The sequence below is a fragment of the Cibotium barometz genome, chromosome 30, assembly GCF_041138505.1.
Source record: "Cibotium barometz isolate CiBa-2024 chromosome 30, ASM4113850v1, whole genome shotgun sequence".
NCBI lineage: Eukaryota > Viridiplantae > Streptophyta > Polypodiopsida > Cyatheales > Cibotiaceae > Cibotium > Cibotium barometz.
The window spans coordinates 35,528,304-35,554,550 of NC_141075.1; the positions used below are offsets into that span (position 1 = coordinate 35,528,304).

At 45.4% G+C, this 26,247-nt stretch overlaps 1 long non-coding RNA gene across 2 annotated transcripts in view; it reads right to left on the reverse strand.

Moving 5' to 3' along the window:
* LOC147621428 (uncharacterized) overlaps positions 1-26,247 on the reverse strand; it is a 46,196-nt gene that overhangs the window by 10,967 nt on the left and 8,982 nt on the right. For both annotated transcript variants that reach the window (XR_015269824.1, XR_015269825.1), the window contains exon 3: positions 3,237-3,274. This is a non-coding gene — a long non-coding RNA (uncharacterized LOC147621428). The remainder of the gene's footprint in view (positions 1-3,236; positions 3,275-26,247) is intronic.

A 26,247-nucleotide genomic window follows, 5' to 3' on the forward strand; every position in this document is an offset into this window, starting at 1 on the left:
CAGAGTGCCTCTGCATCCACCAACACGAGCTTTCAACACCAACCACCTCTCGGAGTGCCTTCACCTCACATCGACACGAGCCTTCGTCAATGACTGTGCTTCAGCTCCGACATCGTCTTTTCTTCTGCACTAATCTTCTACTCATAGTCTCCTCATATCAGAGGACCTCTTGTACATATTTTCACTCACCATCATATATACACTCACTCACCCATTTCATGCTGTGTTGTTTTGCTCTGATCTCTCGTACATCTGGTAGACTGGTCCTTTTGTCCTCACAAGGCATGCACATGAAAACTCTTCACAAAACTGTAGTTATGACACAGCATTAGTAACCAAAAGTTGGGCTGCCCCCCTCCTTTCTTGAAGGTAAATTCTATTGCCTTAAGGGAGTATTCTTATACAAGTACATTGAACACGTAGCCTAGCCTAGCCATGCACCACCGTTTCTTCCAAAATTTTGAATGAGACCTTGTTGTCAAGCACCTTTGTTATAGCGTGGGGCCCTTCATGGAGCTGGTCACCCTCTTCTATGAAGCATATAAGCCATCCGAAGAACTTGTGGAGATTAGAGGAGGGACTATCCACTCTCTGCTTTCAGGGTTGTCCACTCTTTGCTCATGCATGTGCATGCTTATCTACATGCATGCATGCAACATGTAAAGCTACCTACATGCATGCATGCTACATGCAAAGTTGTCTACAGACATGCATGCTACATGCAAAGTTATCTACATGCACACATGTCACATGCAAGCCTACCTACCTGAATGCATGCTACATGCAAGCCCATGCAACCATACAAGCTATGCAAGCTCATGCAACCTCACCTTTTTGCATGTAATCTCATCCACTAGCATGTAAAGCCTATCTACCCCACCCACGTCTATAAAAGAGCACCAACTAAGAGAAACCCTCATTCCATTTTGGGCTGTTAGCAGTCATCTCCTATCTATACCATATTACTTAGTGAAAGCCTCTATTGTGGGTGTGCCCGCCTAGGACTTCTCTCCATTTTCCCCATTTTTTCCATGTTTTCTCCCTGTTTTTGGTCGTGGGGGCTGTCTGGTGCTTGCCAACTTTATCTGGTCCTGGCTGACTGTGTTTTTTCTTCTGGCCGACCATGTCTTGTCCTGGCAACCTACACGTGTGCTGCCGATTGGTCATTTTATCTGTCGTGGACGTGTGCACCTAGTCAGCTGTTTTTGGGCTGGCTGACCAGCACTATAGGGTGGTATAAATACCACCCTTGCCCCACACAGTTTTGTACCAGATCTTGTGTTTATAACAGAGTTTATAACAGCTTTTCTCTCTCTACACTTCTGCGTCTCATTTTCCGTTGTGCATTCCAACATGGTATCAGAGCCCCAAGTGGCTTGAAGCTTGGAGACAGTGGGAGCTTGAGGGTTTGTTGTTTTTTGGTGCTGATTGGAGATTTCTTGGACTGTTCGGGGCTTGGAGAACAGGTAGAAGGCGGCCATCACTGTTGGATAGCCACCTTGCTTAGTGTTTGCAACCTCTTCTTCATTTTTTCCCACCCACCCTCCCTTCACAAGACCTTGTGAAAATTTGAGATAGCACATCTGCTTGAGATGGCTAAGAAGCACATGAAGATCCCCACTCTCCCCACATTCCCGGTGGATCAACAATTGGACGGGACTAACTATGGCATCTGGAAGGTAATGATGGACTCTTATGACTAGGCTAATTTCATTGTGGTTGGTGTTCCACGGCCAAAGTTGGAGGACGGGAGCTTTTACCCTCTACTAGGAAAGAACGGGAGGCTCAGGCACAGTTATGGGATTGTGTCACTGCCCATGGCTTGCGAGGTGGTGAGGTTGCAAAGATTACTTAGCAAGATCGGGTTTCCACAGGCAGGACCCACGGTCATCTAGAGTTACTTTGTTCATGAGAAGTTTTTTTGCTGATGACATCTCGCTAGAGTTTTGTTCGACGGAAGACAATGCGGCGGACCTCTTCACGAAGTCTCTACCTCACGCGATGCTCCGGCAGCACTCCAGCTCATTGGGTTTGGTTCCACATCTAGGAGCTAAGAGGGGGTGTTAGCAATCATCTCCTATCTGTACCATATTACTCGGTGAGGGCCTCTATTGTGGGTGTGCCCGCCTAGGAGTTCTCTCCATTTTTCCATGTTTGCTCCCTGTTTTTGGTCGTGGGGGCTGTCTGGTGCTTGCCGACTTGATCTGGTCTTGGCCGACTATGTTTTTTCTTCTGGCCGACCATGTCTTGTCCTAGCCGACTGCACGTGTGCTGGCCAAGTGGTCATTTTCTCTGTCGTGGACATGTGTGCACCTAGTCCACTGTTTTTGGGCTGGCCGACCAGCACTATAGGATGGTATAAACACCACCCTTGCCCCCACACTCAGTTTTGTACCGGATCTTGTGTATATAGCAGAGTTTATACAGCTTCTCTCTCTACACTTCTGCATTTTCTTTCTCACAGCAGTTGTCTCATTTTCCGCTATGCATTCCGACATGGGCAGCCCATCTTCTGGTCCCTAATGCTGTGTCATCACTTCAGTTTTGTGAAGAGTTTTCATGTGGATGCCTTGCTATGTTATATCAGAGATGTGTTTCTTGATTCATGGCTATGTATATGGTAAATTAACCATGCTTAATGAAGAATTCAGTCTCTAGCACGCTTCCGTCTTGTGACAGAAGATGAAGGCGAGAACTGCTGGAGATGCACAAACCAGCAAAAGGGGCCTACTTTTTGTTGATTTTTTTAGGAGCTTATGTGGCATTGGAATAAGGTGCCAACCCGTTAATAAAATAGTTTTGCAATCATTGGGATCATTGGTTTGACATGTTTGAAAGATGTTGACGATGAAGAGAGGATCGCCCAAACATGAAAATGGTGTTGGGACCTTTCAAACGCCTCATTTTGACAACTACGGCATACACAGATCTTATCAAAAAGATCAGTAAATGGTGACAGCCCAGCTGTAGAAGCATGCGTGCAGGAAACCCCAGGTCCCTAGTTTGAGTCATGCCAACACACAATCTGTCAAATTCTCCTAAAAGGATCACTTCCACCTGGAAAGTGATGAATCAGGCCTAGGATTCACTGCGTATCATGTTCAACTATACAAAACACAAACTACATAAGAACAAGACACACTGCAGTTACCGTCCGTAGTAAGACGTGCATGTTTTTTGCAGCGATCAGCATTTGATATGCTTTAGAAGTTATCAAAGAGATCATACGGTCGTACCTTGTACACAACAGCCTCATATGTCCCATAGACAGCACCTGTAGTAGACAGTTAGCCAAAAAACAACTGAATAGTGACACTAAACATAAATGGTTGTTGGATTGTAACTATTCTAAGAAGCTATTAAATTTTTTGATTTAAAAACCAGTCTTATAATATTTATAAAAAACCAGCATGTCAGCAAAAGAGCCTCATTTATATTATACAATGGAACCATTTTTTTTTTTTAAAAAAAAACATCTTCTCTTGCTCTTACATATGGCATGTCCTAATCATAAACCTAAGCTCAATAAACTAGAAATGTTCTGAATCACCAAAAAATAATGCTGGTCTCAAACATAAACAAGAAACGAAAAGGTAAAGAAAGAAGGCAGAATCCAAACTCAGCTTGGAGTCTTCCCCTGCATTTTATTCTAGTTGCTGCCAAGTTCCAACCCTTATGTCCCACCGCGCGCCCCCCCCCCCCCAACCCCATCCCCGATCCCAAGTGGGGTCCACTCTGTTACATTCACCAATCTCTTTTAGCTTGCTTTGTACCCTGGCCCCAAGCAGTTGTAGCTAGCACTCTACATCGGTTGCCGTCTTGTTGCCTGCATTGTCATATCCAGCAGAATCTACAGTTAGTCTATTGATCTCTCCAGTCGGGCAGCCGTCTCCTCCTTTCTTGTAACATGTTTCAACACTTCTTTACCTGGTCTTGTTGGTGGTTTTCTGCCTCTCTATGGGAGAGTGATGGAAGCCAGGACTTCCCCCTTGCAGAACATGAGTTCTGGATACAAGAATGAAAGAAAAAACTGTAGAACCTTGCAATGTTCTCTGTGCAAAGGACAAGCCCGAAACCTGAGCAACCTTCTTCACCTTCTCTGTGGACCAGAACTCGCATTTGCTGAAATTGTCTAGCAATCTGGTTTGTTTTTCTCAGCTGGTTCTGGTGCTGAAATCAGGGCTGAGTAGATGAAGACTGAGGGAATTTAGGGGCCTACTTATATGAAAAATCACTTCCTACGGTGAACCTGCGCTGCTGAAGTGAAGTGAACCTGCGCTGCTGCCCCCGCCTGCCCTCTGTTGCCTCCGCCTGTTTCTTTGCTGCTCCCGCCTGCCTGTGCTGCCTTCGCCTGCCCATCTGCTGCCTTCGCACCCCCCTTCGCCTGCCCAACTTCTGCCCTTCGCTAGGCTTTCAGTCCCCGCCTGCCCTTCAGCTACCCCCGCTAGCCCTTCTGCTGCCCACCGCCTGCCTTCGCCTGCCTCTTTTGCTGCCCCCGCCAGCACCCCTTTTGCTGCCCCGCCTGCCCTTCAGCTGCCCCCGTCGGCCCCTCTGCTGCCCCTCACCTGCCTTCACCTGCCCCCTTTTGCTGCCCCCGCCAGCCCCCCTTTTGCTGCCCCGCCTCCCCCTTTGCTGCCCGCCTTCTTCAGTCCCCGCCTGCCCCTCTGCTGCCCCCGCCTGCCCCTTTGCCCTTGCTTCCCCAGCTGCTCCCCGCCTTTGCCCCCCTTCCTTTGCTCCCGTTTTCCCAACAGCTATTTTATCTGGATTCAAGTCGGCCGCCCACTTTTCTTGATTGTTCTTATGGCTTTTCCTGCCACAGCCAATCTCTCATCACCCCCACTAGCCGGGAGAATCATCAATTTTTCACAAGACGAGCTCACCTCTCTTCAGCACAACATTGACCTTGAGGTCCAGACTACCCTTGTTGCAAGAGTTTATGGTTCCCACCCTTCTCATTCACAGGCCCGTGAATGGCTTCTAGCAGCTCTCCCTTCGGAGCTAATTGTGCACTTTCAGGATACTCGTTTACTTGGTCGAGGCTTCTTCCAGGTGGACTTTCATTCTTCAGAAGCTACTTCTCAGGCTTTGGCTAGCATCCCCTTTCCTCTTGGTCCTAGGAAGATTTTCTTCTTTCAGTACCAGGTGGGCTTTGATCCAGTGGTGGAGGATCAGCGCCTTACCCCGGTCTCACTACGGTTCCTTGCTCTTCCTCGGTCCTATTGGAAGCTTTTAGCTTCCATTGGGGCATCCTTTGGCCAAGTTCTAGAGGTACCAATCCTCCCGAGCTCTCCCGCCTCAGCTTCCGCGGCCATTACCACCACTTTTGATGGTGTACCGCGGGTCCTTGTGCTTGTTCCTGATGATCATGTTATGCTTGACGGATCTCATTTCCGCCAGAGGATGGAGATTGCAGGCAGACCTGACCAGTGTCGGATTTGTCGTCGACAGGGTCACATTGCTAGAGATTGTCCCAGATCGAGGGGCCATGCTAGGAGGCGGCGTGGTCCTGCCCATCAGAGGCCTTCTACAGATGCCGAGACTCCAGCTGCTCCTTTGCCATAGTAGACCACACAACGTTGGGTTGTGGTTAGGGATGGCAGGCACCCTCGGACACCCGTACCTACCCCTTCACCCACACTCCCTGTGGAGCACCCTAACCCCTATGCAGCTCTTGCCTCACAAGATGTTGATCCTTTTTTGGAGGATGAGGCCTTGCAGGCACATGATCTGGATCCCTCACAAGAGGATGCTGCATTACAGTTACAGGATGATTGCACCCTTGAGGATGATGTTGCACATTCGCATTGTCATCACATTGTCATGGTACCTCTCCAGTTCTGAGGACTAGCCTTGGTTTTTCCCCGGAGTGGGAGAGAGAGGTAAGGTTTATATCGTCAAATTTTCCCTCCCTTACCTATGCGAGATGTACTTCCGCCTCTAAAGGGGGTCCTTTGTCGACCACGAGATCTGGTCGTTCCTACTCTGAGTCTTTATGAGGATTGTCTCTTGGAACATTCAGGGTCTTGGGGGTTTTTTTCCGCGTCGACGGAAACAAATTGTAAAAACCCAGCTTCATTGTGCAGTCACAAGTGGACCTATGGATATATTGCTCTTGCAAGGGCATAAACTGGATGCTAGTCAGTGTGGGAGATCAGGCAAGCTTCTCTCAAGACACACCTTTTGGTCACCGGCTGTTGGTACCAAGGGTGGTGTTTGTATCTCTGTTTCAGCTTTGATCTTGCCTTGCATCATTGGACATGGTGTCATTTTGCCTACGCGAGCGCAGTGGATCCTTCTTATGCAGGGTACTACACGCATTGGTATTCTCAACCTCTATGCTCCTAACCATAGAGGTGAGAGGATTGCCTTTTGGAAATCTCTCACTACATTGATGCCTCTTGCCAACCATTGGATTATTGGTGGGGATTTTAACATGGTTGAGATGCCAACGGATAAAAGAGGTGGACATGAGGGCTTGGTGCATCCTCTTGAAAGAGCGTCTTGGGAGAGGTTTATACTCTCCATTCATGGTAGAGATAGTTGGCATGAGGATGACATGTTGAGGAGTCCATCCACTCTTCTTTATTCATGGTCTAACAAGAGAAGAGATGTAGGATGTATCTATGCACGGTTAGACAGATTTTATGTTGATGATTGGGTGCTTGACAGAGGTGGACATACTTTGATTGCTACAGGCACCTCCAAATCGGATCATTGCCCAGTGGTTTTATGTATTAGAGATCCGAATTGCCATGGATCAGCACCCCATGTACGCATCCCTGATCATTTGTTTTCAGATGCAGAACTATCGCATCGTATGCTTGATATTTAAAGATCTCATGACTTCTTACAGGCCTCTCAAAGCCTGGCCTCTGCTCTCTGTGATATTAGTGACTTTTATCACACATGTGCCCTGTCTAAGAGGCAAGAGGCCTTGGACTTAGAAAGGGCTATTAGACGTAGATTGACTACCTTGCAGAAAGAGCACGAGAAACATCCTCATGCTCAATGGGTTGCAGATTCTTTATGTACTATTAGAGCAGAACTTCATCACTCTCTTGAGCAGCGCACGGAGTATCGTTTCCATGCCCAGGAATCCTTTTGGACACAGATGGGTAGCAGATGTAACAAACATTTCTTTGCTTCTCACGGCCCATCTCAAGCCAGAGACAGTGTCAAGCAGTTGCAGGATTCACATGGCACTCTTCACTCAGATCCTCTCATGGTTAGACAGATTGCCACCGATTTCTATTGCCAGCTTCTTAGTGCTGAGCCGCATTCTGATCTGAGACACAGGGCACAGAGGAAGGTTTGGAATGCATTGCCACATTTGATCACCGAGGAGATGTGTGCCGCTCTGGATGCCCATTTTCTATGCAGGAGTTCAGTCTTGCTCTTCATGCCTTACCTCATGGTAAGTGTCCAAGGGAGGATGGCCTCTCCCCTGTTCTTTTCACTACTTTTTGGGATGAGATCGGGGCTGAGATAACATCGGCTTTGCAGGAGATGTGGGACACAGGTTCTATGCCTTCTTCTCTCACTGAGGGGCTTATTTATCTTATTCCTAAGAGCGGGGATAAGACATTGATTGGCCAGTGGAGACCTATCACCTTACTTGGGATTGCCTATAAGATTCTTGCTAAGACAGTGAGCATCAGATTGCAGCCAATTTTGCAGGATGTTATTCATGATACCCAGAATGGATTCTTACACGGCAGGAGCATCTTTGATAACATTTTCTCGTTTTGGGAGGCCGTCGAATGGGCTAAAGCGAGCAATCAGCCCTTAGCCATTCTGCTCTTGGATTTTGAGAAGGCCTATGATAGAGTGGATTGGGACTTTCTTGACGGTACTCTTAGTCATATGGGCTTCTCTCAAAGATGGATCAAGGAGTTTCATGCATGTATCGTGATGCCCACAATAGAGTTCTTGCTTGCGGTGATAGAGGAGAGCGGTTTCAGATTTCTCGCTCAGTACGACAAGGCTGCCCATTAGCCCCTTTATTATATATCATAGTTGCAGAGGCCATGAGCATCTTTCTCCGCTCCACTGCTGGTATTTCAGGATTGAGGTTGCCTCTTCGTAGTCATGAGGAGTTGGTTGACTCTGAGTTAGCTGATGACACAGCCCTGTTTTTGGAGGCTTCACATATATGCTTATGTTCCTTCCGGGTAGCACTAGAGGAGTTCTGTTTGGCACCAGGGGCACTCATTAATTGGCACAAATCTGTTGGTTTTTGGGTTAGTGATTCACCGAGAGTTGATTGGGGTGCAGAGCTTGGTTTTACTTGGATCAACAGAGGATGTACTACTAGATATTTGGGATGCCAAGTTGGGATTGATATTTCTCCTGCTCAACAGTTTGCTCCGGTACTTATGAGTATCCGGAAGAAGCTCCTCCATTGGAGCTCCAGGAGATTAGATTTAGCCTCCAGAGCTTTGGTGGCTAATCAGGTTTTGCTTGCCTCAGCTTGGTTTATTGCCTCTTGTTGGTGCTTCTCTCGTGCGTGCATTGGCCAATTGCGGAGATTGATCCGCAATTTTCTCTGGTCGGGCTTGGATGGCACCTCAGACACTCGTGCCAGGGTTGCTTGGCTCACAGTTATTCAGCCCAAAAGAGAGGGGGGCTTGAATATTATCGATCCGGATGTTCAATGCACGGCGTTGCTTTGCAAACTTGTGGTCAAAGGTTTCCTACCAAGCACTGAGCCTTGGAAGGATTTTTTCTTGTCTCAGATTTCCAGATGTACACCCAGGGTCGAGAGAGACTGGATGCCCAACACACGTTTTTTGTTCACAGAGGCTGATATTAGGGCACCATCTTTCCCTCTTATTGCAACCATTGTCAGAGCATGGAGAAGCATGAGATATTTTTTGCGACAAAGGCTTCCTAGGTCTTTGGACGAGGCTAACCGACAACCTATTATGTGGAATGAGTTCATTAGGGATGAGGCTGGTCGGCCACTCGGTGCATCTCGTTATATGCAATGGTCAAGATGGGAGAGATGCGCATACACAGTTCCTGCTTGGAAGACCTTTAAGAGTCTTCCGGAGGATCAGGGCGTTGCATCCACTGAGCATCTTAGGGGCTCTCGCATTCGTATTGATGATCAGATTGATGCAGCTATTCCGCATGAGTGGCTTTTTGGGACCTTTCACGGAGACTATCATCCAAGTTGGCTGGGAGTTTTTTCGAGGATAGGCATACCTCTGCAGGTCATTGCTCTGCCATGCCAGGAGGATACAGATTTCCTCATGTATTCTATCATGCCTGGTGGGAGATTGAGGAGATGTAGTATGGAGGAGATCATACCAAACACTAGGCTTAGTCCAGTGAGGATTGTTGGTCGCTCATGGAAGCACTGGTTCATTGACCCTTCTCCTCAGATAGTGACTCATGGCTCTTGGTGTTTGTGGCTATATGGTGGAAGTCCTATCAGATATCTTCAGTGGGATCCAGGAGCGTGGGAGTGGATTGATGCCTTCGATCCTTTGAAAAGCCTTCCTTTTTTCAGTTTCACTGTTCGGAATGCCAGGCTTCTCCTCACTCGACAGATGCATAGGATCGCTACTCTCAGGCCTCATTGGGAGAGCTATGATATTTCTCCAGTGATACAACGCAGATATTGACATAGACTTTGGCACTCATACAGAAGGAGCCAGATCTCTCATTTCTTTTGGTTATTCTTACATGGTGGTCTCCCCACCAATCAGTGGAGATCAGTTTTCAAGTCCTACCAATAGCTAAAGGAAAAGAGTCATTCAACACAGCTTGAACTAAAGGCAAATTCTATTCCCACTTACCTTGTTGATCGTGAACATAACACTTGAGCACGTCGAATGCCAACTGATTGTAAATCCTCGTCTGGCTGTCCGTCTATGGGTGTAGTTCCAAAGTTATCAAATAATGCTCTCCATAAATGACTAGTAAACTTGGCATCTCAATCTGACACAATGGTTCTAGGTATGCCATTTATGGGATACCAATGCCGAATAAACAACATAGTAATATCAACAATCGTTAAACAATGCATGTTACACTTACTCGGCTGGGAGGCAAGTTCGTCACAAAATCCATCGAAATGTCCTAAAAAGGTCCTTTGGGAATGGGTAAAGACTGTAACAAATGCTTTGGCACAATTCTTCGGTTTTCTTGATTGATTGAAAGTTGAAAGTGCATGCCTTTTTATAAGCCTTTGAGAGTATTATCTATTGACTCAATAATATCTAAGATAATATCTACGATTATGTCATGGGTGACATCATCAAGGTGACATTTTGGATGACATCATGTGCTAAAGGCTAATGTCATCAAGGATGAAATCATACTAATATCATCATGGATGACATCATCATGGATGACATCATCATGGATGATGTCATCACACACACACACACACACAACTAAGAGATTGCTCACACACGCACACATACATTAACACATAGATTTAGGAGTGGTTCATACGTGAAGCTCCAAGAGATCATCTCTCTAAACTATGTATTGAGCATAAAGAAGACACAGTTTGTGCATGGGTTAAGTCTTTAATAGGTACTAATCATAATCAGTCAATTCCTAAATACGCTTCTCCAAGCTTCAACTTCATGGAAACCTCATTGATCTTCTTCAAAACAGGAAAGGGTCCGAAGCTCTCAAACGACAACTTTGGGCATCGCTTACCCACCTAGTTCAACCTTTACTTCATTATCCTGAGATATACCCAATCTCCTTCTGAAAAGATCACACCTCTTCTGTCCTTGTTGGCCTATTGAGTATAGACCTCATGTGCTTTAGCCAACCTGTCTTTCACAGACTCCAAGATCTCTCCGTCAATCTGTTATCTTCAAACACTGAGGACGATGTAGACTGGAATGGTCTTCCAAATGCTGCCTCGAATGGAGTCCTACCAATAGCTAAAGAAAACGAGTGATTCAACACAGCTTGAACTAAAGGCAAATATTGCTCCCACTTACCTTGTTAATCATGAACATAACACTTCAGCACGTCAAATACCAACTGATTATAAATCTCCATCTGGCCGTCCGTCTGTGGGTGTAGTTCCAAAGTTATCAAATAATGCTCTCCAGAAATGACTAGTAAACTTGGCATCTCGATCTGACAGAATGGTTCTAGGTATGCCACTTATGGGATACCAATGCCAAATAAACAACCTAGTAATATCTTCAGCAATCACATTAGTCCTATGTAACTATTTGGCCCTCCTAGCTCTATTTCACGTGATGAAACCCATGCCCGAACATCAGATAGGTGGAAGAAGACATGGGGACAAGTCCATAAGACTTGATTAAGAAAAGCACCATTCTTGATCAAAAAAGCAAGAAAAAGCAAAAAGTCAAACAAAGTTGACCGCGAGCCAAGGGCACCATTGGAAAGAGGAGACTGCGCCAGACTAAAAAAGCTAAAAGGCGCTTTCTCAAAAAGCAGCTTTAAGACCAAAAATCAGCTTTAAGGCCTTAAAGCCAGAAAAGCAAAGCACCAAAAGTTGAGTAATATTTTATCAATAAAAGTAAAGGCAAAAAGGAAAAAGCAAAGCATAAAAGGCAAAGCAAAAGCATGGACAAGCTTTTGGCAAAAAGCAGAGCCCTTTTCAAGTATAAAAAGGCTTGAACCTCTCTTGTAGCATCATGAAGGAGATCGTGGAGTGTGTGTGGGCATCATTATGATCGTGGAGAGCTTCTTCTTCGCCATCAACACCTTCTCTGACTTGCTTTTCAGATGTACGGTCAGCCCTAGACTTGTATGGGCATATGCATGGGCGATATGGACGTGTGTATGGAACTGTACCGCCAGAAATTTCAAAAACCCGTGGATTGTTTCTGAATAAATTCTTGAAAGGGGACGGGGCCTATTCCCCGCTCAATGTGGTGTATTGTACAAGATCCCTATTCCCTTCTCTCTCTCCCCTCTCTCTCTCTATCATTATCTCTCGGACATGTGGTTGAGTCTGTCACAGTTTGCCCCACTAGGCTTACAATGGTTTCAGAGTAGGATTTCTCTTGAAGAAACTTTCTTGGGGTGATAGAGTCATGTCGAGAGCAGAGGGAGACCAAGGGCCTAATGAAGGGAAAAACTATAAGACCAATACAAGACTTCGAAATGGGACCCAAGACCGTCAATCTATTTATCATGAAACCGCGGCCATGACATCAAAAGAGTACCATGACTTTCAACAGTTCAGACGACCTCTCAGAGACGAGGAATTTCTTTCTTGGAGAACCAAGAGAGTACAGGACCAAAGAAGGACTCAAATGTTTGTAGGTTTCATCAAGGATTGAGCCACTGAAGCCAAAGGAGTTGAAGCTGCTAAAGCCTATCTTCTGAGTCACCATTGCAGAAGGATCTAGAGCTCCCCGTTTTATGTCATCAAGTAGGGTTTTCTTATGATGCAAACCCAAGTTACGTTTGACACAAGCAATCGAGGCCAAAGTAATGGAAGAGTGCCATGCTCCTCCCTACATGGAGCATAGAGACACCTTGATTACACTTCAAGCTTTGGAGAGCTACTTTTTATTGACCTAGTATGAGAAAGGACATTGAGTTATATCTTCAAGAATGTTTGGTTTTGTCATATGGTCAAGTTTTGATCGACAAAAGCTAGCAGGATTATTGCACCCATTGAAAGAGTAATGCTTTGGATTTACCTTTGGATTGCCAAAGTCAGAGAATGATGAGATATGGACCTTTCAGATTACCAAGAAGATCAACCATGTATGTCATTGGCTGGACCTTTCAGAACATTGGAGGATGCCTTCCATGACAATTTATGGAAACCATATACAAGGTTACCCCCAGAGGAGCTTAAGGATCCATCAGGGATAGAAAAGCCAAAATAGATTGTGTTTCATTCTTTAAGAAAAAGAGAAAAGACAGATCAGAAAGTTTCTCTTGGACTTCAAGAATTATGCTATTGGATGCAAAATGGATGCCATGGAAGTACCTCAAGGACTATCGAGATAAACTTCAAGCTTATGAGGATGTGGTTGGTCCAAAATGTATTTCAAGTACAGATATGGACGTCTTGCGATCAAGACAGATTCAAGAGGGAGAGATTGTGCCTCTAGCCCTCTTCATTGTATATATATTGGACTAGAATTGATCATTATTTTGCTTATAATGGTTACTTGGACATGCTCTAGTTGGGTGGCAACGATGCCCGATAGCTCAAGGAGCAAGATTTGTATATGGGAGGCAACGATGCCAGATGACCCATTGGACAGCAACGATGTCAAAACAAGATTTGTATATGGGAGGCAACGATGTCAAATGACCCATTGGACGGCAACGACGCCAAATATTTTGGACTTAGCAGTTGAGCGGTCATTGCGACCAGATGACTCTATTGGATTTCACGGTTGGGCGGTCATCATAATTGTTTCTCGTACCGGTACGAACTGGTTCGTACGGTACAGTATCGTACAGTACGAGTAGCGGTTGTGCTGCCCGTTTCCTGCGCCGTTTTATGACCGTTTTTGGCTTGCCTTGTGGCCCATGTCACATGTGTTTAGGCCTTTGCATGGCCCATTGCCATCGGCCATGGGCCATTCCTATAAATTGCCCACCCCCTAAGCTTCTCTCAAGGCTCTCATTACTCAAGAGTCAAGACTCAAGTGACCATCAAGCCCCCCCCCCCTCTCTCAATTGACCATCAAGGCCCCCCCCCCCTCTCTCAACTCTCTGTGACCATCAAGGCCCCCCCTCTCTCTCTCAACTCTCAACTTTCAAGCCACTCTCTCCCCCATAGGCCATCTCTCAAGCCTCTCTCTCTCTCAAGCCTTTAGGCGAGAGAGAGAGAGAGAGTCAAGCCTCAAGCCTCACTCTCTCATTTTCTCAAGCCTCTCTCTCTCTCTCTCTCTCTCTCTCTCTCTCAAGCCTATCCATCTCTTGAATCTTCTAACTTCTCTCTCTCTATTACAATGATGAGGGAGAAGAATGCAGCCTTCAATGTGCATGCAATCCATGTAGAGAAAGCCGATGGAAAGTCCAAGTCATATAGGTGGACTTGTAAGTATTGTGGCAAACAATACACAAGGAGTTACTAGGCTTCTCCAACATCTTGGAAAGCTGCGGGGGCAAGTTGCGCCATGCAAGGAAGTCCCCCTTGCTATATCCGATGAGATCTTCAACAAGATCAAGGGTGGATTGGGTGCTCACCGTGATAGTGGTAGAAGCTCAAGAGCGGAAGATGAGGTCAATTCCCTGCCTTGTGATACATCTATCACCATTTGGCCACCTGAATGGTTCACTCTTGCTTTCACACTATGTACATATTGGATTGGTGTCCATGGCTTATGGAATGTGTCTATGCATGTGATTGACACGTGTCATGCTGTATAGTTGGATATGATATTCCGCTGGGACTTAATGTTATCACGCCCGGAATATCTGGAGGACTTGGCTTTCTACTGGGACTTGTGCCTTTGTGTACATGCCCGGAAACGCCTGGAGGATTGGCTTTCCACTAGGTCTGGTATCGCATATACTTGCCTGGAAACGCCTGGTCTTATATGGTTTCATGAACGGAAATTCCTCATGCCAATGTTGCATTGCATAGCATCTTTATGTGCTTGCCTGCAAATGAAATTGCATGTTGTTTTCATGCCTGCATGACCTATGTGTAGTTCCGGGCTAGGGGACGCCCGCCCGTGAACCGTGCGTGTGAAACTGTGCTGACATGGTTGTGTGGCATGTGAACAGGTGGTAAGTACTACCCAATCTACGCTCAAATGGCCCTTAGGACTTAGCCAATATTTATAAGTGAGTGCGTTCCCACTTCATTAAAGTTTGGGCGTCCGAAAGTCACTTATAAATTATGACCGCTTCCAAGTTCACACTCACTGAAGTCCCGAGGCGGACAAGACTCAATGTCCAGGACCTGATCCTCCCCTCCTAGGCTGTTTTCCAAGCTTCCAAGAATGTTTCCAAGTGCTAATCACTCTCCTACTCACTCCCAATGACTGAAATTCAGCAAAACAGTTGTCATTTTTGCTATAATTTCTGGTCTTTTTGCTGAAAACCCTAATTTCAGCCTTCCTTTCTCAAGTTGAACCATAGGGGAAGCTTTCCCAGGGTTCCCTTCATCCTCTTGAAGACTTTTGTCATGAAGGATTGCCGCAAATCGAAGATATCAACACTCCAAAAGCTTCCAACGCGAAGACTTCCGCTTGCAACAACTCCTATGAAGACTGGTAAGCTAATTGGACAATGTGTTGTCATTACTTATTCAATAGAAGGGCAGGACTCCTTGTTTAGCCGCCTTGTGTAGTATTTCTCTTGTCCTATGTGCTCTTGAAGATGTTGCTACCTTGCTTAGTAGAACATAGAGACAATGGTAGAGAATATGGGCACTGAAGTCGGGCCGGGCATCAAGGCAGCTCCTTGGTGATCTACATCGACATACCATTGTTTTCTAAATGCTGAATTTCATATGCATTGCCATGGAGGATTTGGCAATGGATGCCCGTGACGCTATGTATTGAATTTCTCCAATAGTAATACAATTTACTCAAGGAAGGCGTTCCGGCTCATTGTGTGTCTCTTGTCAATTCAGCAATTTACTTCTTGTATTTGAGCAAGTGTCCTTCAAATCTTAGTGTATTTAAGTGTATTGATTAGCATTGTGTTCAACCAAGTTACATTGGTATCAGAGCACGGTTTTCTTTCACTTTCATTGTGGAAGACGATCGGTTTGGAATACTAGCTATTAGTACACTTGGAATACCATGGACATCTATACCATGAATGTTGAAGAGGCCACAGAAATGGGCAACAACCAAGGTATGCATGTTTCCAATGCTTCCCAAAGAGAACATATACATTTGGTGCATAGCAAGGGGCATGGAGAAGAGGGACAGCCGTCCCGTGGTAAAGGGAAAGTGCATGAAGAAGAGGCAAATGAGTTATGGGCTGAACTCAAACGGATGCAAACTCTCCTCAATGCACAAGAGGAAGAGTTGAAGCTTTACCACAAGGATCCCGAGGTCTTACGCCGCACCAAGGCCAAGAAGGCCGAGTCATATTTGGATTGTGGTATGCAAGCAATGGCTCGGGAATTACACATGCATCCCAGGGATTTGGCACGTGCATATTTGGCTCTTAATGAGGATGCATGCATGATCAACCCATCCGAAACCTTCTCATGTGGAAGAAGTGAAACCTATGCATCAAAGCGAGAAGCCACGTTTAAATAGGGAAGAACCCTCAGTGACTTCACGCCATGCAGGAAGATCACAAGTAGCTCGTCAAGAATGCAATGTACATGGCAGTGGTCAAAAGTCATTACCGGCTGAAAATGTGCATGGACAGCAAGTACAACATGGGCTGCAATTTTCTTATGGTGCAGGTTTTCAGCATGTTTCTCATGCCAGTCATGCCTCAAAGTATCCTTATGCCGGAAACTTGCGAGGAAGAGGTTGCTTCAATGCATGTGGATTTGAGAAAACAAGTAGAGAAGGAGGTTGATGCATCAAAACCCCAAGAGTTTAAAGCAGGTGACAAATCCATCAAATTTGAAACCTATCATGGAGAATATGATGCATCTAAGGCCCTTGCCTTCATCTGTCAGTTCGACATCGCTTTTAGTGATGAGGATTTCACTCAAAAATCCATGATTCGTCATGTCAGCATGTTTTTGAAGGGCACTGCCGCCCATTGGTGGCTTACAGAAAAGCTTTCATCTAATCCTGTGAGAACTTGGGAAGCATTCAAGCAGAAGTTTTATGCTCAATTCTTGTCTCCCAACTCTTTGAATGACATTATGATGAAGTGGGATTGGGTAAAGCAAAATGAAGGAGAGTCCGTACATGCCTATGTATCAAAGTATCCCCCTTTATGTATATTACGAACTCGGAAAGGAAAAGAAGGTTTGAATCAGGGCTCCAACCCGTGTACAAATCAGGTTTGCAGATGTACCCCTCATCACACTCTTCAAGAGTTGATTGCAGGTGCTACTGCCACCGAGCAATTGGAGCTCAAATTGAGCCAATCCCATAAGGTTGGCACCTCTTTTAGGGCAAAAGAGAGGGCTGTCCAAAACCTGCAAAATGATGGACAGCCACCTAAAAGGGACCAAAACCAAGCCAAAACAGGTCCAAAAGCTGAAAATAAGTTTGTTAAAAAACGCCCTTATAAGCCGGCAAACTTTGGTCTTAGTGCTGAGAAGGAGGAGCAATATATGCGTGAAGGCAAATGCTTTACTTGTGGCAGCACTGAGCACATGGCAAGAGCATGCCCAAATAAGAAGAACAAAGCTGAAAATGCTAATGTACCGAAGCCCAAGGTACGTATGGTTCCTAATGTGCAAGGGGATACAATGCATGAGGGCAAAGATAGGGTTGTATGCAAAGCTTGGGGACAACTCAAGAATCAGCCCGCTTTGTTTATGTTTGATGATTGTGCAACGGAGAACTTCATCTCCACCGAAATGGCAAATGCATTGGATCCCCTTGCAGGTTACTCAAGGTAGGGGACATGGATCCTCAAATTGAAGGAGGGGCTGGCTTTGTTGGGAAGGAACTGCAGGTTACTCCTATCATTGGCAAGCTCCGAATGCACATTCAAGGTTATGTGGACAATGAGAACTTCCTTGTGGCACCCTTGAATCGCTGTGATGTACTTCTTGGTAAGCCATGGCATGCACGGATTGATCCACGTAAGGCTTACAAAACCAACAAAATCACCTTCTTGCATAAAGGCAAAAAATAGATACAGGTGAAGAGGGTGATTCAATCCCCATTGTATCTCATGTACAAATTAAGAAACCAATAAAGAAGAGTGAGTTCTTCTTGACAGAAATACATTATCTTGGGCACATTGTGTCCAAGGATGGAGTGCGAATGGATCCAGCAAAGATTGCAGCAATTCGGACATGGCCCGAATTGAAATCCATACACGACATTCGCAGTTTTCTTGGATTATGCTCTTACTATCGCAGGTTCATTCGGAATTTTGCATGGATTGCCTCTCCTTTGCATGACTTGACAAAGAAGAAGGCTGTGTTTAAATGGACCGCTACAGAAAAGATGCATTTCTCAAATTGAAGGATACAACTACCCATGGTCCGGTATTGATCATTCCCGACTTCACAGCTCGCCCCATTGGGCTTACATCCTACAAGGAATAAGCATAACAAATTTGCTAAAACGATCAACAATCGTTAATTAATGCATATTACGCTTACCTGACAGGGAGGCAAGTTCGTCACAAAATCCATTGAAATGTATTGAAAAGGTCCTTTGGGAATGGGTAAAGATTGTAAACAAAACGCTTTGGCACAATTCTTCAGTTTTCTTAATTGATTGAAAGTTGAAAGTACATGCCTTTTTATAAGCCTTTGACAGCATTATCTATTGACTCAATAATATCTAGGATAATATCTACGATGATATCATGGGTGACATCATCAAGGTGACATTTTGGATGACATCATGTGCTAACATCATAGGCCGATGTCATCAAGGATAACATCATACTGATATCATCATGGATGACATCACTGATGACATTATCATGAATGATGTCATCACACACACACACACACACACACACACACACACACAACTAATAGGTTGCTCACACACACACGCACACATACATTAACACAAATTTAGGAGTGGTTCATACATGAAGCTCCAAGAGGTCATCTCTCTAAGCTATGTATTGAGTATAAAGACGCAGTTTGTGCATGGCTTTAAATCTTTAATAGGTGATAATCGTAATCATTCAATTCATAAATACGCTTCTCCAAGCACCCATGTTACATTGGCATTACAACGTCAGGTTTCTATGACAAAAAGGTTGCAATTGTTTTTCTTTCATAAGGGCGTGGAGATCCATCACGAAGAACCCCATCACTATTGAGATATCAAGCTCAGATATGGGTGACACACCAACATGACATCTCCGCACTTATACCACACACATGGTTGGTGAGATTATGGGTAATATGCTGCCAGTGCTTTCCAGGCTATGTGACAACCACTTTGGTTCCCTATAGTTATGGCATAGTTAAAGCAGCCTGGGTCCCAACGGGTTCGGCTGACCATGCCATCCCATACCTTGCATCCCACTACTCAAGATTGGTATATGTACCCATGGAAAAATTCCTTCTATCTTGAGGCTCAAGTCTCAGTCAACACTTTTTCGTGTCGTCGACTCGTGGCCGTCATATAGTCACAACTCGACTTGCCGTTTTTGACGTTTCCACCGTTCTTGTCGTCCAGGTATTACACACCAGCTCATGTAGTCAGGTTCAAGCGCCAACTCATGTAGTCGGGTTCAGACTACGGACCGGCTTTGTATGTTTTAGTAGAAGAGTACTTTCCCTCATAGTATGTAGTCTTATCTTTATGTTATAGTTATAGAGGAGCAGAGAATAGAAGAAAATTCAACCATCCATCTCTCTTGCATGCATGGCTACTCCTGTGTGCGTGCGTGCGTGCGCGTCCAAGGAGCCATCCATTTCTCCATAGTTTGTCACGGTACGAAAATACGCTACCATACAGGAATTTTCGGTACGATATGAAAATTCGGGATACCGTACAATAAATTATGATTTTTTTATTAAAGAACACCTACAAACATAGACATTTTCAATTTGGAAGGGTAGAGTCTAGAGAAGTTGTTTCAAACCAATATATCATTAAAAACAAGTTTGGGTGTATCTACCGTGTGCACGCATGCAAGACTAGTTTCGAGGCTTGGGGAAGCTTGGAACTAGGCAGGCTGATTGACGAGCTGAGTTAGGGAAATACTAACGGGCGGGCACCCAAGTATGGACGGGCGGGCACCCAAGTGTGGACGCCCGATGACCGGCCAAGAGCCTATAAAAGGGTGGCCAAGGTTAGTTATTGTATTATAGAGAGTCTCGCGAGTTTGTAAGAGCTCTATGGTCTTGGAGCCTGGATCTAGTGCAGACGTGCACCTGCTTTGTGCAGCCGAGGCCGACAGTACTCTCGAGGCTCGCGAGGGTAGCTTCGTGGCGGTATGGGACGTCGCGAGGAGGAGATTGGTCGGTACGTCATCCTAGTTAGCTCAGCTCGTGGCTCGATGGGGACAGCCAAGACTCTGGGCTTGCCCACGGCTGTCATGGTTGGGAGGTGAGTCAGGCTTCCACCCCCTTGCTTGTTTGTTTGTTCGTTTGTTTGCAGGATTCGAGTTTCGAACCAAGATCGATCACGAGGGGATCCGTGGGGATTTGACAGTGGTATCAGAGCATACCTCGTGAACGAGCAAGTCGGTAGGTTGAGAAGAAGAGGTCGAAGAACGGTATGTGTTAAAAAGCTTGCTGTTTTTTCTGTGCATACTGCAGTTTTCAGAAATAGCATGTGTTTTTCTTCATCAAAGACACCCATGTTGATGGGAGGTGGTAGTCTAAGTAGGGTCGTTGCTTTGCAAAAAAGAGGAAAGACAGTCGTACCAGAGAAAACCAAAAAAAAAGGGAACTTGTTCGTTGCTTTTTGGCGCATGAGAGAGAGAGAGCGAGAGAAGTACTGGATTGTGTATTTGAGTTGGCGAGTGGGCATGCTGGCCGGTTAGTGCTGGACGCGTGCGGTTGGCCGGGTGTAGGTAGATGCTGGAGGCGGCCAGGCCTGCCAAGCGAAGCGCCCAGGCCAGGCCAGGCAGCGTAGCCAGCCAGGCAGTGCCCAGGCCAGTCCTACGTAGCCAGCCCAGGCCCATGCAGCCTAGTGGCAAGACCTACGCGAGGCTGGCGCAGCCGCTGGAAAGCAGACCGGCAGCAAAGATGGCGAGCGACCACTGCACGTGTGACGCCTGCAAACAGCCGCCAGCATTAATCCTGGAGGGAAGAGAGAGAAAAAAAAACTAGGAAAGCTTTCGTTTTTTTTTTGGAGTTTAAAATTTTTTTTTAAAAAGTTTTAAAAGACCCCTCCTCCAAGGTTTCCAAGGTGTCTTATTTTTATTTTTTTAGAAAATAGAATATATATATCCATATATATATATATATATATATTTATTCCAAAAAAAAACACAAAAGCAAAGCAAAAGCTAAGCCTAGCTTTTGGAGATTTTTGGCTTTTGGGAAACCTTTATAAACCCCCTCAAGTGGGCTTCTTGCCACACATCTCTCAAGTTCTCAAGTTTTCAAGCTCTCAAGCTCTCAAGTTCGCTCGCACTTTTGTTGTGCAAAGATCGAATTTTCTCTCCACGTACCCTCTTCACGATGTCAACCCAAGAATCAGAGTTGGAGCCCCTTGTGGAACGCGAAGGCTTGCCGGCTACGGAAGGTACCGATGCCGATCGTTTTGACGATTTTGTGTCAAAATCAGATTTCCAAGAGTTCAAAGTAGCTCTCGAAGCTTCTTCGACGGAACGTCAGGCACAAATCGCAGCCCAGATGCAGGCTTTGCAGAACTCCATCGCTCTATTGACCACTACCCTCTCTACTTTCTCGGGTATGGATACCTTGGCTTCAGCTTTAGGCCCCAATATTACTCCGAAACCGTTCGGGGGCGAGCAAAAGCAACGAACCAAGGAGATCGTGGACACGTGGCTACACAAGTGGCAAGTTCACTTTCAGTTTCATCCATATGATGATGGAAAGAAGATCCAATTAGCAGCAGGTTTCCTGTCCAGCAAAGCTTTGCTTTGGTGGAAGGAACTCAACCCTACGCCAACGACTTGGGCACAATTCGAAGATGTTTTCAAGAAAGAATTCTTCAAGAAAGAGGATGATTACGATGTTGTTGCCCGGTTTTCAGCTTTGACCATGACCTCGCAGCACCTCACTTATAAGGTCTACCTCCAGAAGTTTCGTGACTTGCAGATGAAAGCTACAAAGATGGATCCCACTACTCTTTTGGGGTTTTTCGTAGCTGGTTTACCAGACTCGTACCGATTACAGGTTAAAAATAACAAATGTAAAACTTTGGACGAGGCCATTCATTCAGCTCGTATCTATGATGATACGATGGTCTCTTCCAAGTCGAAACCCGTTACCGAGCAGGGGAACAAACATAAAAGAAAGTTCTCCGCACCTATGGCTAACACGACAGAAGGAAAGTCTTCGGACCAACCTTCGAAGAATTCAAGTTCGACACCAGCAAAGAAGAAACGACTCCTTAGGGCTTTAAAGCTCAAGACGGAAGGATGTTGTTTTATCTGCGAAGAAAAAGGACACATGCGTAATGAGTGCCCAAAGCAAAAGAGTACCAAGTCAAACGCAGGACCCAAGCCAAAGGCAGCTAACCAGTTGTCGTTGACAGGTACGTCAATTACTGTACTTTCTCGCCCTAGTACTTGTTCTAATTGTCTGTTCAATTCTAAGGTATTTGGCTTGCATGATCTTCTCCGAGTTTATGGAGAAGTGAATGGCCATAAAATTCACATTCTTTTAGACCCTGGCAGTTCGCATAACTTTGTTAACTACAAACTTGTGCAGAAATTGAGTCTTGATACGACACTCAGCAACCATACTTATGAGGTACGCCTACCTGCGGGAAGGCAAGTTTGGGATCGCAAGGTGGAGATGCTTCCAATCCAGATTCAGGACTACAAAGATACTCTGGAATGCTATGTTATGCATCTGGAAAATGTAGACTTGTTATTAGGGATTGAGTGGTTTAAGACTCTTGACGTCCAAATAGATTGGTCTAGTCATATTTTTTCTTTTCAGCATAGGGACACCAAGTATAGTATTTTAGGTGATTGTATCCATCCCTCTCAGGGACCTCTTGTAAATACAATTGATTTTGGAAATATAATGGATTCTTCTTTGTATACCGCTTTCCATTGTGTATTGATTCCACTTTCTTCCTTTCTCATCCCTTCTTTGGATGTAAATGAATTAAGTGTGTTTGAAAGCAAAGAATTACAGAAGATACTTGATTCGTTTCAAGACGTATTTCCTAAGGAACTGCCATCGGGTTTACCACCTGAACGGGCAGTAGATCATCGTATTGACTTGATCCTTGGTGCTCATCCTGTGAGTATTCCACCTTATAGAATGAGCCAAGCCGAGGAAGATGAGTTGGCTAAACAACTCGAAGATTATTTAAGGATGGGCCAGATCCGTCCAAGTAAATCACCTTGGGGTGCACCTCTGTTGCTTAGGAGAAAGATCGTTGAGCGGAGTTAATGCAAGATTTTGATTTTGAGATCCGTTATCGGAAAGGGTCCATGAATAGTATTGCAGATGCGCTTAGTCGGATTAGAGAGGTGAATACTTTGTCGTTCACCGAGATTTCTACTGACTTATTTCAGTCATTGAGAGGGCTTTGCAGGACTGATAGTTATTTTGGTCCATTTTGGCAGAAGATCCAAGACGGGAGCTCATTGATGGACTAAGACTCGATGACTGAGCAGTCTACTATTAAGGCTGCAGGAGGCCAGTGGATGATTCGGAATGGTTTACTATTCCGTGACAAAATTTGTGTACCACAGATCCCGGACATTAGGTCCAAGATTCTTAAGGAGTGTCACGACGCCCCTTCTGCTGGACACCCTGGGGTACACAGGACACTATCATTAGTGAAACACACTTTTTATTGGCCGAAGATGAAAGGGTATGTAGAAGATTATGTTCTCAAGTGTCAGATTTGTCAGGCAAATAAAGCTGAACGCTTTAGACAGGCTGGGTTGTTGCATCCTTTGCAAATCCCAGGTAATAAATGGAAAAGTATTTCCATGGATTTTATTACCGGATTGCCAAGAAGTTAGAACACATCAAGGCCACGATTCTATTTGGGTTGTGGTAGATCGCTTGACAAAAATGGCTAGATTTTTACCGACTCGGAAGACTATTACAGCTACGCAATTAGCTCGGCAGTTTATCGAGCAATTGTTTAGACTGTACGGGTTACCGCAGGACATAGTCAGTGATAGAGACTCTAAGTTTACGAGTGATTTTTGGAAACTTGTTTTTGAGAAGTTGGAAACAACTTTGAATTTGAGTTCCTTAGATCATCCTCAATCTGATGGCCAGACAAGAGTGAATCAGATTTTGGAGGATATGCTTCGGGCATATGTATCCAAAAGACAGAGTTCATGGGAGGATTATCTTCCTATGTTAGAATTTCCTTATAACAGTACTAAGCATACGCGTACAGGGTTTAGTCCTTTCATACTTATGTATGGTTTTCAACCAAGATCACCTGTTACAGTAGGATTCTCAGGACTTCAGCATGATGCAGCACGTAATTTCTTGCAAGATATGCAAGAAATGTTACAAGTTGCGAAGGAATCTATTAGAAGTGCTCAAGACCGAGACAGGTTTTATTCTAATTGACATCGTTCACCTAGAGAGTTCTCTGAAGGAACGATAGTGTATTTGCGAGTTCCGAAAGATTCCGAGACTTTACGGACAGGTAGATCTCCGAAATTATCCCCTAGATAATGTGGACCATTTCGTGTTACACGACGGATTGGTTCAGTTGCATATGAATTGGATTTGCCTTCTCATGTGAAAGTTCATCCTGTATTTCATGTCAGTAGACTTAAGGAAGTACTGGGTGGAGCAGATCAATTAGTTACTCCTCAAGAAATTATAAATGTCGAGGACATGACATTTGTTCCGCACGAACCTGAAAAGATTCTCGGATTTCGTGAAAGAAGATTGCGTAATACGCTTATCACGGAATACAAGATAAAGTGGAAGGATCGTGTTGAGGAGGACGCTACATGGGAGACATTGACTACTCTTCAGAGAGATTACCCTGGCTTTTTAGTGAGCTCAGGAGTGAGCTCTTGGAGGAAGGGGAGTATGTCATGTGCATAGTGTGTATCTACTGTGTGCTATACGCATGCAAGACTAGTTTCGAGGCTTGGAAAAGCTTGGAACTAGGCAGGCTGATTGACGAGCTGAGTTAGGGAAATACTAACGGGCGGGCACCCAAGTATGGACGAGCGGGCGCCCAAGTGTGGACGCTCGATGACCGGCCAAGAGCCTATAAAAGGGTGGCCAAGGTTAGTTATTATATTATAGAGAGTCTCGCGAGTTTGTGAGAGCTCTATGGTCTTGGAGCCTGGATCTAGTGCAGACGTGCACCTGCTTTGTGCAGCCGAGGCCGACAGCAATCTCGAGGCTCACGAGGGCAGCTTCGTGGCGGTATGGGACGTCGCGAGGAGGAGATTGGTCGGTACGTCATCCTAGTTAGCTCAGCTCGTGGCTCGATGGGGACAACCAAGACTGTGGGCTTGCCCACGGCTGTCATGGTTGGGAGGAGAGTCAGGCCTGCACCCCCTTGCTTGTTTGTTTGTTCGTTTGTTTGCAGGATTCGAGTTTCGAACCAAGATCGATCACAAGGGAATCCGTGGGGATTTGACAAGTGGCCTCACCGAAGTCACCATCACTAAGAAGGTTGTCCTCATCATCGAACTCGGGCTCTCTAAGCTCATGTGAGAAGCCAAAGGGAGCATCCTCATCTGCAAGATCGAGTGTGGAGCTACCCGAACCACGCCGCACATAGGTATGCACTATGTCCCTGGAAGCACCACGAACCGTGTATCCACGGCTTCCTACTTGCACTCCTCTTCCACTACCTCCACACCCACGACGAGTGCGAGTAGGTCGTCGATCGAACGACTCGAGCTCTCGATAGATCTCTGCATAGATCCTCTCCTCCTCCTCATCTTGCACTTTGTTAACACTCTCAAGAGTGCCCCCTGTGAGCTTGAATGCATCCACATTCACCTACATTGTACAATGATCAAGTGACAAGCAATGTATTAGAATTTAGTTTCAAATTTCAATAAACATTGAAGTTTGAAATTTGAATGCTTATAACTTATAACTTATAAGTTGTAACTTACACCTATCTCGCCGATTCCATCTTTTCATTGTGCGCACCATGCGCAAGTTAGCACGGCAATACACTAGCCGCTCTAACTGTTCGTGCTCAAGCGATTGCGTAACTTCGTGTATACAAGTGATTAGGAACTCCAGTTCCTCTCACATGCACCCGAAGAGCAATCCTGAGCTAGGATTCTCAAAGCCACCTTTTGGAGGCTTGAGAGCGCATACCCAAATGTCTCCCACCAAAAGAGGGGCTTCACAAGGGATTCCCTCCTCCAACAGGTAGTAGATGCAAACGCGGCTCCTCCCCTTTGGTCATTGTAGCTTATGAGCTCCTCAAGGAACTTCCCATGGCGATCCTCCGGCAATGCTTTGAGCAAAAAAGCATCTCGGGCTTCAAGTAGCTCCACGTTGGTGAAGAGGGCGGGTGATTTGTAAGCCGGATGCAATAATGCGGCAAGACCATGGATAGGTTTTCGCATCCA